Genomic DNA, 19,856 nt, shown 5'->3' with positions numbered 1-19,856 from the left:
CCAGTTGCCGATAACTTCTACAAATATGATCATCTCATACAATAATGTATATCACATCATGTCTTGACCATATCACATCACAACATGCTCTGCAAAAACAAGTTAGACGTCCTCTACTTTGTTGTTGCAAGTTTTACGTGGCTGCTACGGGATTCTAGTAAGAACCATTCTTACCTACGCATCAAAACCACAACGATGTTTCGTCAAATGTGCTGTTTTAACCTTCAACAAGGACTGGCCATAGTCAAATTCGATTCAACTAAAGTTGGAGAAACAGACACCCGCCAGCCACCTTTATGCAAAACAAGTTGCATGTCTGTCGGTGGAATCGGTCTCATGAACGTGGTCGTGTAAGGTTGGTCCGGGCTGCTTCATCCAACAATACCGCCGAATCAAAATAAGACGTTGGTGGTAAGCAGTATGACTAAGATCGCCCACAACTCTTTGTGTTCTACTCGTGCATATCATCTACGCATAGACTTGGTATGCAATTTCAAAAATATTCCTACGATCATGCAAGATCTATCTAGGAGATACATAGCAACGAGAGGGGGAGAGTGTGTCCACGTACCCTCGTAGACCAAAAGCGGAAGCATTAGCTTAACGCGATTGATGTAGTCGAACGTCTTCACGATCCAACCGATCAAGCGCCGAACGTACGGCACCTCCGAGTTCTGCACACGTTCAGCTTGATGACGTCCCTCGAACTCTTGATCCAGCAAAGTGTCGAGGGAGAGTTTTGTCAGCACGACGGCGTGGTGACGGTGATGGTGATGTAATCCACGCAGGGCTTCGCCTAAGAAGTACGAAAATATGACCGGAGGAGTAAATGGTGGTGGGGGGCACCGCACACGGCTAAGAAACAATTGATGTGCTTTGGGGTGCCCCCTGCCCCCGTATATAAAGGAGGGAGAGGGAGGAGGCCGGCCTAGGCGCCCCCCAAGGCGGATGAGTCCTACTATGACTCCAAGTCCAATTCGCCCCCCTTCGTTCTTTTGGTGGGGAAAAGGGGGAAGGAGAGGGAGAGGGAGAAGGAAAGGGGCACCCCCTCCCCTTGTCCCATTCAGACTACCCATGGGGGGCACCCCCTTGTGGGCTGCCCTCTCTCTCCCCTATGGCCCATGTGGCCCATTAACTTCCTTGGTGGGTTCCGGTAACCCCTCGTACTCCGATAAATACCCGAAACCCTCCGGAACCATTCCGGTGTCCGAATACTATCGTCCAATATATCAATCTTTACCTCTCGACCATCTCGAGACTCCTCGTCATGTCCGTGATCCCATCTGAGACTCCGAACAACATTCAGTCACCAAAACACATAAATCATAATACAAATCGTCATCGAACGTTAAGCATGCGGACCCTACGGGTTCGAGAACTATGTAGACATGAACGAAACACATCTCCGATCAATAACCAATAGAAAAACCTGGATGCTCATATTGGTTCCTACATATTCTACTAAGATCTTTATCGGTCAAACCGCAATGACAACATACGTCATTCCCTTTGTCATCGGTATGTTACTTGCTCGAGATTCGATCATCAGTATCTTCATACCTAGTTCAATCTCGTTACCGGCAAGTCTCTTTACTCGTTCTGTAATGCATCATCCCATAACTAACTCATTAGTCACATTTCTTGCAAGGCTTATCATGATGTCCATTACTGAGAGGGCCCAGAGATACCTCTCTGATACTCGGAGTGACAAATCCTAATCTCGATCTATGCCAACCCAACAAACACCTTCGGAGATACCTGTAGAGCATCTTTATGATCATCCAGTTATGCTGTGACATTTGATAGCACACAAGGTATTCCTCCGGTATTCAGGAGTTGCATAATCTCATAGTCAAAGGAATATAAGTCATGAAGAAAGCAATATCAATAAAACTTAACGATCATTATGCTAAGCTAACGGATGGGTCTTGTTCGTCACATCATTCTCCTAATGATGTGATCCCGTTCATCAAATGACAACACATGTCTATGGTCAGGAAACTTAACCATCTTTGATTAACGAGCTAGTGTAGTAGAGGCATACTAGGGAGACTATGTATTGTCTATGTATTCACACATGTATCAAGTTTTCGGTTAATACAATTCTAGCATGAATAATAAACATTTATCATGATATAAGGAAATATAAATAACAACTTTATTATTGCCTCTAGGGCATATTGCCTTCACATACATAACTAGAGAGGAATTTTTATTGCTTGCACCGATGACAACTTACTCAATCCATAGGTAGGTATGGTGGACTCTCATGGCAAAACTGATTTAAGGGATATTTGGAAGCACAAGTAGTATCTCTACTTGGTTCAAAGAATTTGGCTAGCATGAGAGGGAAAGGCAAGCTCAACATGTTGGAGGATCCGTGACAATATAACTTCTATTCGGATATAAGAAAACATATCTCATTATGTTGTCTTCCTTGTCCAACGTCAACTTTTTAGCATGTCATATTTTAATGAGTGCTCACAATTACAAAATATGTCCAAGAGAGTATATTCATCTGTGAAATCTCTCTTCCTTCAATATTCTTTCATGAATTGTTCAAGTGACCAATGTTGAGTTTGCTAACTTTCAATAAATTTTACCACCTATACTTCTTATAAGTGAAGTCATTACTCTCCATGGGATAAGCATATGAAGCATATAAAATTTCAGATCTATGATATTCAATTCATTTAACCATTTACTCATAGGATATAAGTGAAGCACGTGAGTAAATGACAAACTACTCCATAAAGATGAAGTGAAGAACATTGAGTAGTCAAGTAATTAACTAGCCATGGGAGGACTTTCTCTCATTCAAGATTTCAGATCCAATGATTTTATTCAAACAGCAAGTAAAATGAAAATACGCTCGAAGAAAAACACATATCATGTGACGAATAAAAATATAGCTCGGAGTAAGGTATACTGATGGTTTTGAAGACGAAAGAGGGGATGCCTTTCGGGGCATCCCCAAGCTTAAGCGCTTGAGTTTTCCTTGAATGTTACCTTGGGGTGCCTTGGGCATCCCCAAGCTTAGGGTCTTTCCACTCCTTATTCTCCACATATCGATATCTCACCCAAAACTTGAAAACTTCAATCACACAAAACTTAACAAAACTTCGTGAGATGAGTTAGTATGAGAAAGACAAATCATTCACTTTGGTACTGTCAAGACAAGATTCATAATTATTCTCACACAATGCCTACTGTACCATATCATTTCTACAATTTATATTGAGCAATATAAGACTTAGAAACTAGAGAACAAGGAAACTATGCATTGAAAACAAAATCTGTCAAAAACAGAATAGTTTGTAATGTTCTGAATTAGTCTCATACTTATGTTACTCCAAAAATTCTGAAAAATTAGGACAACGTAGACGATTTGTATATCAATCTTCTGTAAAACAATAAGAATTTTTCAACACTCCAGTAAGTTTAAAGAATTCTGTGACTGGCGCAAAAGTTTCTGTTTTTGCACAGCATCAAGTCAACTATCAGCCACACTACCCCAAAGGCTTTACTTGGCACTTTATTCAAACAAAAGCTATAAAACATGATTACTGCAGTAGCTTAATCATGTGGACATATAAAAACAGTAGGTATAAGTGTTGGGTTGTGTCCCAACAAGCGCTATTCTTTAATGCCTTTTTAGCTAGGCACGATGATTTCAATGATGCTCTCATAAAAGAGAAGAATTGAAACATAATGGGAACATCATGAAGAATATGACTAGCACATTTAAGTCTACACACTTCCTATGCATAGGGAATTTGTGAGCAAACAACTTATGGGAACAAGAATCACCTAGCACAGGAAAGCAAAATAAGCATAACTTCAAGATTTTCAACATATAGAGAGGAAATTTGATATTATTGAAACTCCTACAAGCACATATTCCTCCCTCATAATAATTTTCAGTAGCATCATGAGTGAATTTCAACAATATAGCTATCACACAAAGCATTCTTTTAATGATCTACAAGCGTAGAAATTTTATTACTCTCCACATAAGCAAAATTATTCTCATGAATAGTAGTGGGAGCAAACTCAACAAAATAGCTATCATGTGAGGCATAATCCAATTGAAAATTAAAATCAAGATGCCAAGTTTCATGGTCATCATTATCCTTTATAGCATACATGTCATGACAATAATTATCATAGATAGCAAGTTTGTTCTCATAATCAATTGGAACCTTTCGAAATAGTGGAATCATCATTAAATAAAGTCATGACCTCTCCAAATCCACTTTCATAAATATTATAAGATCCAACACCCTCCAAAATAGTGGGATCATTACCTAAAGTTGACACTCTTCCAAACCCACTTTCAATGAAAATTTTATTCATACTCTAAAAGATATAAGTGAAGTTCATAGAGCATTATACAAATAATATGTATTTATCAATATCCAAGCTCAAAATATATAAGTGAAGCACACGAAGGATTCTATAAAGCCATGCTCAAAGGATTTAAGTGAAGCACAAAGAGCATTCTATAAAGTCATACTCAAAAGATTTAAGTGAAGCACATGAAGCATTATATAAATCAATGGAGGACTATCTCATACTAGATTGGTGCCTAAAGGAAAAAATAAACTCAAAAAACACATATCATGTGAACAAAACAAAAACCAAGGTATACCGATAATTGTTGAAGAAGAAAGATGGGATGCCAACCGGGGCATCCCCAAGCTTAGATGCTTGAGTATCCTTGAAATATTTACTCGGGGTGCCTTGGGCATCCCCAAGCTTGAGCTCTTGCCTCTCCTTGTTCTTCTCATATCGGTAACTCCTCATTCTTCGAACACTTCATCCACACAAAAACTTAACACAAAACTTGGTGAGATCCGTTAGTATAATAAAGCAAATCACTACATTTATGTACTATTGTAAACTCATTCCAATTTCATATTAGCATTATATCTACCGTATTCTAACTTCACCATGGTTCGTACCCCCGATACAACCCATAGATTCATCAAAATAATAGAAAACAGAATCTATCAAAAATAGGACAGTCTGTAGCAATATGAATATTTCGTATACTTCTGTACCTACAAAAATTCTAAAAAAGGAAAATCTAATAAAATGCAGGGAAGTAATGTGTGAAAATTTCAAGATTTTATCATGCTCTAGTAAAAAATAAAAATTCAAACACTACATCAAAAGTTCCTGTTTTTCAGCTGCACACACTAAACAAGCAATTTAAACATTCTAAAACCAAACCTTGGCACATTATTTTTATAATACAAAGAATATATACAAGGGGATACTTATTTTTGAGAAACTTCCATGAAAGATTCTACATTATTTCCATGAGCATGAACACAAGTGTTCAAGGTCGACCCTCACTTCTCCAATGCATAACCTTCCAATCACTTCTCTTTTTGAAAAAGTTTTTAGGCATAAGAGGCAAGTAATTTTTTTGTATTTTCATTTTGTATTTTTTGTGTATGTTTCACCCACAACTAAAGAAAAGCAAAGGGGGGAAAATCTACTTAGTGAAGGAAGCAAACAAGCATACACGAAAATATCAACCCCGTGCTATTGCTCCCCGGCAACGGCGCCAGAAAAGAGCTTGATAATCCCCAAGTGCAAGGAATCATCATAGCAATTCCCAAAGGTGGAAGTGATAAGTATGGAGTGTCGAACCCACAAGGAGCTAAAGGTAAGATCAATATTCTCTCAAGTCCTATCTGCCACTGACACGACTCTACGTACATCGAACGTTTGCTTCTATCTAGAAATGAGAAATAAATCTACGTTGTGGGTATGAGGAGGATAACTTTGCATGATATCGGAGAACTAAAATATAAAAGTAGGTGCTGTTAATATAAAATTAGAATATATTAATATATATATATATTATAAATAGCGAGTGTGGAATAATGATGCAATGGTGTGTGGAATTGTCCTAGGCAATTGTTAACAAGATCGGTAGCCGTCATTGCAATTTCATATCAGGGAGAGGCATAAGCTAACATACTTTCTCTTCTTGGATCATATGCACTTATGATTGGAACTCTAGCAAGCATCCGCATTCTACTAAAGATCACTAAGGTAAAACCCGACCATAGCATTAAAGCATCAAGTCCCCTTTATCCAATACACAACAACCCCCTTACTCGGGTTTAAGCTTTCGTCACTCTAGCAACCCATTATAAGCGAATCATGAACGTATTGCAACACCCTACATCGGGGATCCTTCACATGTGCGCGGCATGGAAGACACAATAGGACAGCACCAAAATAAAACATACACCTCATACCAATCTAGATCACCAATCAACCCAAAGACAAAAGGAATCTACTCAAAACATCATAGGATGGCAACACATCGTTGGATCATAATATGTGGCATAAAGCACCATGTTCAAGTAGGGGATTACACCGGGGTGCGGGGGAGTGGACCGCGTAAAAGAGATGAGGATGGTGATGATGACGGTGATGTTGATGAAGACGATCACCGCAGCGATGGTTCCCCCGATGGCACTTCGGCGCCACCGAGAGAGAGGGGGAGAGGTTCTCCCCCTTGTGCTTCCTCCTCCATGCCCCCCTAGATGGGAAGAGGTTCTCCCTCTGGTCCTTGGCCTCCATGGCGATGATGGCCCCTCTGGGATCCTCCTCCATGCCCTCCGGTGATGATGGCCCCCTCCGGCAAGGTGCCAAAGAGGGCCTAGATTGGTTTTCCGTGGCTGCAGAGGCTTACGGCGGCGGAACTTCTGATCTCTCCTCTATTCTGGGGTTTTCTTGATTTATAGGAGGGGTCGGCGTTGGTTTCACGTCAGTGGGGCCCCACGAGGCGATCACAAGGTCGAGGGGCGCGCCCCACCCTTGTGGTGGTACCGGGACTCCTCCCGCGTATATTTTTCTTCCAGTATTTTTCATATTTTCCAGAAAAATTCTCCGTTAATTTTCAGCTCGTTCTGAAAACTTTTATTTCTGCACAAAAACAACACCACGGCAGTTCTGCCGAAAACAGCGTCAGTCCGGGTTAGTTCTAATGAAATCATACCAAAATCATATGGGATTGTTGTAAACATGGCATGAATACTTCATAAATTATAGATACATGAGAGACGTATCAGTACATCGAGATGCATGTTAAGCACTACAGGCTAAACATCAACCAAAATTATCCATGGAAGACAAAATAATCTCCAAAAGATAGCTTCAATGTGCAGGTTTAAGCATGCTAGTAAAGCAAAACAAGTGGAAAGGTGTGTTAACTACAACAGGCCTAACATTTAACAACAAGCAAACATAGTCATTCAAACTGGTATTGTGCCAGTCTGAGTACACTGGTTATTGTTAAATAAATATGGAAAGGCGTGTTAACTACAAGATGCAGCAACCAAATGTAGTCATTCATAGTGGTATTGTTGAAACTGGTAGTGATGAAATTGAACTGCATAGTTCATACTTGCACATATAGAACATCACGTTGTGAATAACTGGAATAAACAAGGCATACTACGAACAACCAAAGATAACATTTGAAACTACATATGCTAGCTACAAACAACCGAACAATCAAAAAACTTTAAAAGAGGCATATGCTAGCTATAACAGGCTTAACAACAAGCAAATATATGCATTCCTATCGGTATGTTTGAAACTGGATTGATGAAATGTACTGCAGAATAATTAATTGCACATATAGAGCATCACATTGTGAACAGCTGAAATAAACAAGGCATACTGGAAACAACCAAATATAGCAATTAAAAATGGACATATTCTCACTACACTACAAAAGGGACTCGATAAAACAAATCATGGGTTTCCCCCTGTGAAGAGGCATAGCAAAACAAATCATGGGTTTCCTCACTTGTCACAGATGGGCTCGTTCCCGTGGGAAGAGCACGGACCCTGGATGCGTTCCATGTTGTCGCAGATGGGCTCCTTCCCGTTGGAAGAGCACGACTGTAGGGTGCCCTCCCAGATGTCACAAACAGGCTCTTTCCCCTTGGAAGAGCAGATGGGCTCTTTCCCCTTGGTAGATACGGAGAGGGTTCCCTCCTCGTGGTCGCCGTCGATGAGGTCTAACTTGGAAGCTATGGATCCCAAACCAGCGTTGCAGACTGTGTCCTTCAGAAATGACAAAAGGGGCTCGATGGCGATGTAGGATGGCAAATTCTTGACAGCGAGCCAGAGGAGATCAGCAGCGGGGCCATGGATGAGATCGACGGCGGTTGAACCCGCGGGGTTGGGGGTGGGCCACTTAACCTGTGACATAGCCCGCCTCAGGCCGTCGCTGTCGACGACCTCGATGTCGTAGCCGGCGTTCGCGACATACCCGCATACTCTAGCCTGCTGATTGAGTGCCTGCGGCCAGTAATGGTCGTCAGCTTCCTCGGCGACGTCGGGCGAAGAGACCGTGATACACCTCTCACTACAAAAAAATACACTTCCGTGATGATACGTGTTTGTTACAGTAGGTCACGTTTTCTGTCATGCATGTACATCCATGACAATTTTATGACAAAATCAAGATAGTCATACTTGTGCTATCATAGAAGTGTTCCATGACATTACCAAAATTATCATCACGGAAGTGTCCACTTCCATGACGATAAATCGCGCGTCATAGAAGTACTTTCTTCAAGGGTGACCGGCACGTGGCATCCATCGTAACGGGTCGCCTTTAAGCTATCGGGTCTGGTTTTGGATCCGATAACCCGTTAACAGCCCGGACCAATGAGGATTTTCCACGTGTAAAATTGTCATTGGCCGGAGGAAACACGTGTTGGCTCACCGTTGGGACAGATGTCATCCATTCATTGGACAGGAGGCGCCTACGATAGGTCGACACGTGTCACGACCCAACAGAGGCCCATTCTGGTGAAAAGGCCGGCCCATTTGACTTGGTCAAAAGGTAACGACCGGCCCATGGAAAGCCTATTAACGACCTGTTCGTATATAGCCCATTTACGACCCGCTAACTCATGGCCCGTTACGGCCTATCGGAATTAAGCCCAGTAGCTTCATCTAGGCCGTCCAATATGATTCCAGCCTGTTGTAACTTCCGACCCATGTATGGCCCATGATGTCTTTCGGCCCATACGAGGCCTTTAGTAACTCTTGGCCCATTAACAACCCGTGGTGAATCTGGCCCGCAATGAACAGTGTATCGCTTTATACCCATTAACGGACCATTCACTACTGGAATCAGCTAATTTGCCATGTGCCAGCTCTTTGTCGTCTGCTAGCTGACGGCAAAGAAGCTCTTTGCCATCAGCTACCCAAAAGCAGACGGCAAAGAAATGGCAGACGACAAAACAGGTCTTTGCCATCTGCGAGCTCTTTGCCGTCTGCTGGCAGACGGCAAAGAGAGAGGTGGCCCCCACCCCCCGCCCGTTTGGAAAAAACTTAACGCCCCACCTCTTTGCCGTCTGAGACGGCAAAGAGACAAAAAGGCGGACGGCAAAGATTGGCGGACGGCAAAGAGGAGAGTACCTAACGGCCCGAACCCCCGGCCCGTTACTCTATGTTCTCTCCCTCTCTCTCCTCCCCGACGCGCCCCGCCACCACATCCCACCCCACCGCCGCCGCCGCCGCCCGCCGCCGCCCCCGCCCCCGCCGCCGCCCCGTCGCCCCGCCACCGCCGCCCCGTCGCCCCCTCCGCCCCGTCACCCCCCACCCGCCGCCCGGCTCCGCCCCGTCGCCCCCCACCCCTCCGCCCCGTCGCCCCCTCTGCCACGTCGCCCCCCCACCCCTCCGCCCGGCCAGCGCCACCCCGCCGCCCCTCCATCGGCGAGCGCCCCTCCGTCGGCGAGCAACCCCACCGCCCGGCGCCCCTGGGCCCTGCCAGCGTGCCACAGGCCTCCCACCCCTGCCGCAGGTGAGCCCCACCCCTCTTCTCTTTTTTTTCTGTTTTTTCTATTTTTTAGTTTAGATTACTTTTAGTTTAGTTTTAGATTTAGTTTAGTTTAGATTACTTTTTGTTTGGTTTTATATTTAGTTTAGTTTAGATTACTTTTAGTTTGGTCTTAGGTTTAGTTTAGTTTTAGGTTTATGTTTAGTAATGAAAAAAACTAAGAATAATTAGAAGAAGAGGAGGAGAAGAAGAATAGCTAGGTTTAGGTGTAGTTTTTTCCTGTTTTGTTTTAGGTTACTTAGTGCTAGGTTTAAGAAGAGGAAAAAGGAGGAGGAGAAGAAGAAGAAGAAGAAGAAGAAGAAGAAGAGGAGGAGGAGGAGGAGGAGAAGAAAGAAGAAGAAGAAGAAGAACAACAACAACAACAAGAAGAAGAAGAAGAAGAAGAAGAAGAAGAAGAAGAAGAAGAAGAAGAAGAAGAAGAAGAAGAAGAAGAAGAAGAAGAAGAAAGAGGAGAGGAGGAGGAGGAGAAAGCTAGAGGAGAGGACGAGAAGAAGAAGACCACCGACACCCCGACCCCGACCACCGACACCCCGACCCCGACCACCGACACCCCGACCCCGACCACCGACACCCCGACCACCGACACCCCGACCTCGACGACCGACACCCCCACCCCGACGCGACACCCCGACAAGACACCCCGACCCCGACACGACACCCCGACACGACACGACACGACACCCCGACCCCGACACGACACCCCGACACCGACACCCTGACACCACACCCACCCTTACCCCGACACCGACACGGCACCCCGACCCCGACCCGGCACCCCGACCCGACACCCCGACCCCGAGACCCCGACCCCGAGCCTGACCCGACACCCCGACCCCGACACCGACACGGCACCCCGACCCGACACCCCGACCCCGAGACCCCGACCCCGACACCCCGACCCCGAGCCTGACCCGACACCCCGACCCGACACCCCGACCCCGAGACCCCGACCCCGACACCCCGACCCCGAGCCTGACCCGACACCCCGACCCGACACCGACACGGCACCCCGACCCCGACCCGGCACCCCGACCCGACACCCCGACCCGAGACCCCGACTCCGACCCCGACACGGCACCCCGACACCGACACGACACCCCGACCCCCGACACCTCCCGAAAAGGTGTTCTTTGGCCTTCCAGAGGCCGACGGGGTCATATATTTGTGAATTATTAGTTAGGTCATATATTTTTTGATTTTGTTATGAAAAACATCATATATAATTGTGTTGATCGGGTAGTTTTAAATGTGCAGTTGTTTCATCGCTGCGAGGTTTGGTGTTCGACGACCTCGCTGTGCGTTTGACGAGTTCTGCCCCTTCGTTCGTGGGTGAGCACAAATGACATGTCCTCCTCCCCCATTAATTATTTGATCTATTCCGATGAAACTTGATAGCTAGCTATATATGTGTCTTGAATCATCAGTATGCGTAACCAATATGTGTCTCCCGTTCAAAAGCGTCATAGTTATAAATATGCATGCATTTGCATATTTATAACCTTGATTCTTTCGAATTGTCCAACGCTATCCATGGACAGCCCGAGTATGTTTAGATTGGGTTCGTTTTCCCATATGCTTTGCTCCGGATCCGACGCATAAATTTCGTCAGTGCCTCCCCTGTTGTTCTCCGGGTACACATCCTCTCTGTTTATTGCAGAGACGTGTATCAGGAGAACAGCGGGGAGGTGCTGCCGAAATTTTGCGTAGGATCCGGAGCATATCATGGGAAAATGAACTCAATCTAAACATACTCGGGTGGGATTAGGACCTATCATTACCTATTAGAGTGTAGGTTGCATGGACGTAATAAAATTGACAAAGTAGATCAACTGATGAATATATACATGGTGAATTATATATATATATATATTTGTTGTGTGTCTAGTAGCTCTGAAAGTCAAGATGAGTGATCGTGCGTGGATGTACACCGGTCACACTGGTCAGAACAAATGGAGCAGTGAATGGTTCACAAAAACCAAGGGGTTTGTGCGAGCCGCATTTGCAAATGGCCAGAGGAAAACCTGGTGCCCCTGTTTACGGTGCGGCAATTGGGAAAAGAGGACAGAGGCTGAAATGGTGTTGGGAGGTGTTGGTCAATGAGTGGTGCTCAAAAGAATGGCTAGCCCTCCACAACGAGGCCAAGGACAAACGTGCCCAAATGGATGGTGTGCCACACCATCAAGGCAGCTCCAACTTATATCAGTTCGGGCGCAACTGGGTATGTGGTTTGCTTCATGATTCATGCAATTCATTCATCATGCTAGCTTGAGCCCTTTAATTACTAATTTACATTGTTTCTCTCTTTCAGGCACGCCACAATAAGGTGGATAAGGTGCCAGAGGTGTACGACCTGTATGCCATGGCCCACACTGCCTCTTTCAAGAAAGTCAAGGCTTTCTCTTAGTCTGACCTCGATGATGCAAACAACTTCACCAACATCTCCTCCCACAACAAGCTCGTGAGATATAGAGATGAGGGGAAGGCGAGGAAAGGGGATGACTTTAACCCGAGCCAGGGTCCCATTGATCCAGAGCTGGTGATGATATCTGGTGGCGGGAGGTCCCATGGCTCCATAGCCATTGGAGATGGACTTATCCGTTGTCCTAGCACTCTCCCGGAGATCAAGGCGTGCCAGTCGAGCTCCGCTCCTGAGATAAGGCCTCGTGAACGGCCAGTGCAACTCGCCATCAAGGTTAGTGACACGTACTCAGTTATCTTTCTCCATTACATTGTGTGCGCTTCCATCAATGATTACAAATGGTCATGTGAGTGGTGTTGCAGGCTGCTATATAGAGTGAGAGAGATAGAACGGAGAAACTTCTGGCGGAGGCGGCGGAGAGGCAGCGGGAGTTGGAGGAGAGGACGACAAAGATGATGGAGGAGGAGAGGGCACGGAATGACATGCAGGCAAGGGCCATGTACGAGCTCCTTGTGGTAAGTTTCTTCTGCAGATTAGCCAAAACATTCATGTAGTGTTTGTCTCATTACTAACTAGTATGACTGAGTCGTCAAACAGTCTGTGTGCGAGAAGACCGGTCAGACCGCTCCGCCGATGCCAGTGATTTCTCCTGGGACCACGGTGAGTTTAATTTGAATGGACATTACTTGCTAATCTTAACATTTGAGTGTCATCATGCTAACAAGACATTGGAAATGATCTTTGGTGCAGCGTAACTCCAGACAAGCATCGCACGATCCTTCTCCAGCTACCGACACGAGCCAGCCCGCTCCTACACCTCCTGGATCTTGGTAAGTTTATCTAGTGTTTTGCTTAACACATGCATAAAGACCTAGACTTAGCTTTATTTCCTCCAATGCTTACCATAATGACCTAGACTTAGCTTCTTCTCCTCCAAAATGACTTAATAAGCTTACTGACCTCCAAAACCATCCATTTTACCTAAGTTAGCTCTAAAACGATCTGTACTTAGCTTACTTATGTCAAAAATTGCATAATTAGCTTAGTTAGCTCATAAACGATCCATTTTACCTAAGTTAGCTCTAAAATGACCCATTTTACCTAGGTTAGCTTATAAATGATCCAGTTCATCCAAGTTAGCTAAAAAATGACCCATTTTACCTAGATTAGCTCCTAAATGATCCATTTTACCTACGTTATCTTTAAAATGACCCATTTCACCTAGGTTAACTCCAAAATGACCCATCTTACCTAGGTTATCTCATAAACGATCCATTTCAACTAATTTAGCTCATAAACGATCCATTTCACCAAGTTAGCTAAAAAACGATCCATTTCACCTAAATTAGCTCTTAAATGATCCATTTCACCTAAGTTAGCTCAAAAAGATCCATTTCAACTAAATTAGCTCATAAATGATCCATTTCACCAAAGTTAGCTCAAAAACGATCCATTTCAACTAAGTTAGCTCATAAATGATCCATTTCACCTAACTTAGCTAAAAACGATCCATTTCACCTTAGTTACCTCAAAAACGATCCATTTGACCTTAGTTAGCTCATAAACGACCCATTTCAACTAAGTTAGCTCATAAATGATCCATTTCACCTTAGCTAGCTCATAAACGACCCATTTCAACTTAGTTAGCTCATATATGATCCATTTCACGTAAGTTAGCTCATAAATGACATACTCTTCTTGTTCTACTCTTCTTGTTCTAGTCTTCTTCTTGTTCTACTCTTCTTGCTCTAGTCACCTATTTCTAACTTTCTTATTTTGCCATTTTGCAGATTTCATTCACTTCATGGAAGCTACTCTTCTTGTTCTAGTCTTCTTGTTTATGTATGGATGGAACTTGTTTATGTATGAATTGATGGATGGAACTTGCTTATGTAATATGTATGGATGGAAGTTGCTTATGTAATATGTATGGATTGAACTTGCTTATGTATCAATGTATGGAACTTATGTGCTGGATATATGTGATATGAATGCCTGTGAAATATATCTATATATGTCATATATATTTGCTGTGAAAATTGTTGGATTTAATAAAAAACAGAAAAAGAGCCAATATGCAGGCTCTTTGCCGTCTGCCACCGACGGCAACGGGCTCTTTGACGTCTGCCGCGGACGGCAAAGAAGGCACGTGGCATCCAACTGTGCTTTCTAGGAGCTGACCCATTTGGTCAGTTTGCCTACAGTGGCAGACGGCAAAGAGTAAACAATTTTGCCGTCAGCGGCGGACGGCAAAGGCCTGCCATGTAGTGACGTGTAGATGACATCATAAGGCGGACAACAAAGACACTACAAAGTTTGCCGTCAGCGGCGGACGGCAAAGGCCTGCCGTTAGCCACTTAACGGACTGACGGCGCAATTATTGCCGTCTGCTCTCTTTGCCGTCCGCGGCAGACGGCAAAGGGCCTTTGCCGTCAGCCGCCAGGAAGCAGACGGTAAAGTAGCTGTTTACCGTAGCCTCCTTTGCCGGAGCCTTTTGCCGTCCGCGGCTGACGGCAAAGGCCTTTGCCGTCCGCCGTGGCAGACGGCAAAATAGCTGATTCCTATAGTGATTATTCCATTGGGCCGTTTCCAACCCATGTTATCTTTCAGCCTTCTCAGGGCCCATTTATTCTTGGGCTTATTTCCAACATTCGGTACTTACGGCCTATTACTGGCCTTTTCTGCTTGTGGGCCAAATTTCAGCCCGTGGTTACAATCGGCCCGTTTGCGGCCCATTAAGCCATTGGGCCGTTTTCATAGAGTCATCAAATACGGCCGATTAACGATGGCCCATTATGGTCAGCCCATGAACGGACGATTCCAAATCTAGCCCATTTACGGCCCATAATGCAGTCTGTTATTGGCCCATGTTTGGCCGATCGATCATACGACCCTTAGAAGGCCCATTGATGATACGGCCCGTAGAAGGCCCATTGTTTCTACGACCCTTAGAAGGCCCATTGTTTCTACGGCCCTTAGAAGGCCCATTGTTTCTACGGCCCGTAGGAGGCTCATGGTAACTACAGTAAATATGTAGCCCATGGTTATTGTGGCCTAGTTTTAAAAAATAGGTTATTGCGGCCACTAGCAAACTGCGGAAAAAGAGCTGCACTGACTACAAGCAAACAAATAAACAAGACAACAAGGAAATAAATAAGCAAGCAACTTACGCTAGGCTATCACAGCTATTACACATATTACATCCACTGGGCATCAAAGTTCGCCACCAGTGCAAATATAGGGAACAAAGCCGCATATCATATACACTGGTTGTCAAAGTTGGCGACCAGTGCAAATAAACGCCGCAACAAAACAAGTCCAGAACTGAAACCACTTCAGAAGAGCTCAAGAAACAATATCGTGGGTACCCATAATGCTAGCAAGATGCTTAGCAAGCTTATTAACTTTCTCTTGTTTGGCGCTTAAATCCTCCAGCGCTTTGCACCAGAAAGTATGCATCTGAATTCTGCAGAGACTTCCTCAGTCCTTTAGCTTCCTGTCGTAGCACATCTGATCGATGTCTTTCAACTTGAAGTTGAGAATCAAGAAGACGAACTGTTTCAGGCAGCAAGTTCAAAGAGCTTGTGCCAGCAGTGGTGGCCAGTAACTCGAACACTACATCAAGAGATGACTTTTGGGTTCTCTCACTGTCGTCAAGATAGTTTTTTTCAGCTTTCTTGGAGACCAACAGGGATGTCTCACTATCTTGAACCTTATCTTCATTACTTCCTTTACCATTGCATAACGGGGTACTATTCTCCAATATTTTGTCTGCATTCTAAAAGAGAAACAAGCAGACACATCACAGGTTTACCATGTTGTATATGAAACTCATTTTGGTAAATCAGTTCAGTAGTAAAGTGGACAGGATAACAGCATGAAACAAACATATATCTATGTACCATGGTCACTTTATGGTCTATATCATTCTAGTTTTTGTTGCCAAATCAAGATAGAGACATAGTTCAAATAATATTTGTTCAAGACAAAGCAGAATAGACAGAATATAAGTGTGGGAAACTATAGAGCAATAACAACACTTGTAATGTGCATGACATGAGAACATAATTGTTTATTCAATTGAAACTGAAATCAACATAGAGCAAGTTACATAAGCAAACCAGTTAAAGAAACAGGTTTAAAACATACATGTTGCCCCATTGGAGTTTCAATTCCATCCTTCAAATTTGAAAATAGTTGGTATGAGTAAATACAGTGATGCAAGAGCAAAGGAGTATGAACCATAGCTACAGAACCTAACCTGAGAACAATTCTTCTTCTCCTTTAAGCGTTGAGTTGGGATTCGGAGTGGTGGTCCTCCTGCTTTGGGCACTGCAGTTCCCTTACTAACTGCTCATGTCTGGGTGGTCTGTGGTGGAGACGGTGCTGTGTCAACTGGAACTGGGTTACTATCTGCTGGGGTTGGGGTTAGAAGGGGTGTAGCTGGTTCTCTGTCCAACTGGATACGGGTACAATCTGCGAGAGTCTGGGTTATGTGTGGTGGGGCTAGCTCTTGGGCAAGTACAACCGTGGTTCTATCTACATCAACTGGTAGCACTATCTTTTATGAAGACTGTGTTGTTACTCCCTTAGATACTGCCATCACCCTCTCCAATTCAAATGGCTGATAAACAAGAAAAGTAATTGAATGTACAGACATTGTATGATAGACAGGTGCAATGGATAGTGGGGAATAAAAGTGGGCATGAAATAATTCACATTTATGTTGTCTAACAAAACATGATAGCATGACACAATTTCACATATATGATGGCTAACTAAAAAGGATAGCATGACACAATTTCACATTATGATGGCTAGCTAAAAAAGATGGAAAGACATAGTTCAAAATATGATGACTATGTAAACAGGATGACATGATATAACTATATAATGTGTTTATTAAATAGGTCGGCATGCCATAATTCACATACATGCTGCCTATGGAAACATGATAGCATGATATAATTCACGGATATAATGACATAATTCAAAATATGATGAGTGTAAACACTAAACAGGATGAGATGATATAACTATATGATGTCTTTATTAAATGGGTTGCCATGCCATAATTCAGATAGATGCTGTGTATGTAAACATGATGACATGATATAATTCAAATATATGATTTATATAGTAAGCAAGTAAGTAGATGGCAATCCATATATGATGTAAAAACTAAGCTATGCAAGACAACATGCATGACATGGGTAATATAACCCTGCCAAGTTTGAGCATAGACCTCAGGGGGGGATAGGACTGGTCATCACTCTCCGAATCCTCCTTTGAGGAGCTCTCTGTAACCAGCTAGATGTGTGCTTCAGCAGGTAGCATTGTTTGCTCTGAATACCTTGTTTTCACTCCAAATACTTCCATCACTACTTCAAATGGCTGATGCACAGGAAGAGTAGTTGAATATACAAACGTTGTCGACAAATGGAACACGTAATACAAAAAAATGATAGCTTGATATAATTCACATACATGATGATTGGATCAACAGCATGGCATTGCATAATTCACATATATAATGCCTTTGCAACAAGATAGCATTGCATAATTCACATATATAATGTCTTGCAACAAGATGGCAATGCATAATTCACATATATGGTAATTAGACACTAAACAGGTGACATTCACACAAAGCATGTCTAAACTAATCAAATGACATAGCAATGCAAGACACCATACGCACGATATGAGCAACATAACCCTGCCAAGTTAGCGCATACACCTCGGGGGGAAATAGGACTGGTCATCTGTCTCTGAATCCTCCTCTGAGGAGCTATCCGTAACCAGCGAGATATGCGCTTTGTCAGATAGCATAGTCTGCTCTGAAGACCTTGTTTTCGCTCTAGAATTTTCCGTCACCGTGTCAAATGGCTGATGCACACGAAGAGTAGTTGAGTGTACTAACACTGTTGACAAATGTAATACATAACGAAAAAAAGGATGGCCTGATATAATTCACATTTAAGATGACTGGCTAAGCAGGATGGCATTGCAAAATTCACATATATGATGCCTGGCTAAACAAGATGGCGTTGCATAATTCACATAAACGATGAATAAACTAAGCAAATGGCATTCACCCAAAGCATGTCTAAACCAAGCAGATGACATATTTGATGTATAAAGTAAGCAATGCAAGACACCATATGCATGATATAACCAACATCAGCATGCCAAGTTAGAGTGAAGACCTCAGGGGGTAAATAGGAGTGGTCTTCTCCTTCTGAATCCCCCTCAGAACAGATATCTTCCTCTCGATTACAATCCAAAATGGGTGGAGGGGGCCTGCCTTTGCGCATACCATGGAGCTACGTGTGCGTGAAATTTTATTGCCACGCAAGGCTCGTCTCTTTGCTCTACATGTTTAGTTCCATTGTGTACAATAACTGACATGCATAGGAATAAAACATAGTGAGATTATGTAAGGAGTGCATACAAAAATCCAGAGTGATCGTAGCAACCTGTGGATAGACCCAAAACCAATGATAGCAGGCAGATAATGGCTTCAGTTAAAAAATACAGATAATGGCTTCTTTACTATTTGTTTCCCACCCAACATGAAACTCATAGTAGACACCAGAGATTAACCAAATAGTATATAGATACTATTGATTGCGGTCCCGATATGTACCCCACAACCATTTAAAAACTCAAGTTTGACCATTAGTTTGGAGCTAACTCAGAGTCTAATCGGTGAACATGATGATAAAGTAGCATGTAATATTAAGCGATGCATAACATAAGCAGACACGAAAGAGTGTGACCTCTCTTGCGGACACGTGTAGTCCACGAGGTCATCTGCTCGGTTGATGATGGCAATGCAGTTGTCATGGCTGCCGGCGGCGGGGAAGAAGATCTGAGGCGGCGAAAGATAGTTTGGAGGCCGGATCCCTGCTGTGCTGGACCCTTCTGTCGTTGGAGCAGCTGAGCTGGGGTGGACGACGGCGCAGCAGGAGCGGGACAAACCACACAAGGTTTTCTTTGACAACTATCTATAAGAGAATTAATTCTGTAAGGGCTCATTTGAATTGGAGGATTCTAACAACGCAGGGATAGGAAATACATAGTAATACGATAGGAATGCACGTGCAAAATAGAGAATTTAAAAACACAGGTTTTCTGCCAATCTGGGTGTTTGATTCACAAGAACTGGAAGATCACAGGATGCAAAGAAGCATGGTGAGATTAAGTCAAACCACAAGAAAATGTACGGTTATAATGCTATTATGCTACTATCTCTTAGTCTTGTGCTTCATGAATAGGAATTTGAAAAGAAGTACAAGTGGATATTAAAATTCCTACGATTTTTCTTTCAAGGAGACACTAAAGGAACAAATCCTACAGTTTTCCTTTGCTCCATTCCTTTGAACCAAATTCATGAATAGTAGTACCATAGGAAACTTTTCGATTCCTATGTTTTTCCTTCACTTTTCCTTTCAAGCACTGGCGATTCTAGTAGGCAGGCTTGAGCAAGGAAAAGCCTACACTCAAAAAATGGTTTTGTGCTACTTCTACTAGTTTGGACCCAGG

This window comes from Triticum aestivum, chromosome 5D, assembly GCF_018294505.1.
Source record: "Triticum aestivum cultivar Chinese Spring chromosome 5D, IWGSC CS RefSeq v2.1, whole genome shotgun sequence".
NCBI classification, from domain to species: domain Eukaryota; kingdom Viridiplantae; phylum Streptophyta; class Magnoliopsida; order Poales; family Poaceae; genus Triticum; species Triticum aestivum.
The sequence above is the reverse complement of the archived record's forward strand: the minus strand, read 5'-3'. Positions refer to the sequence as shown.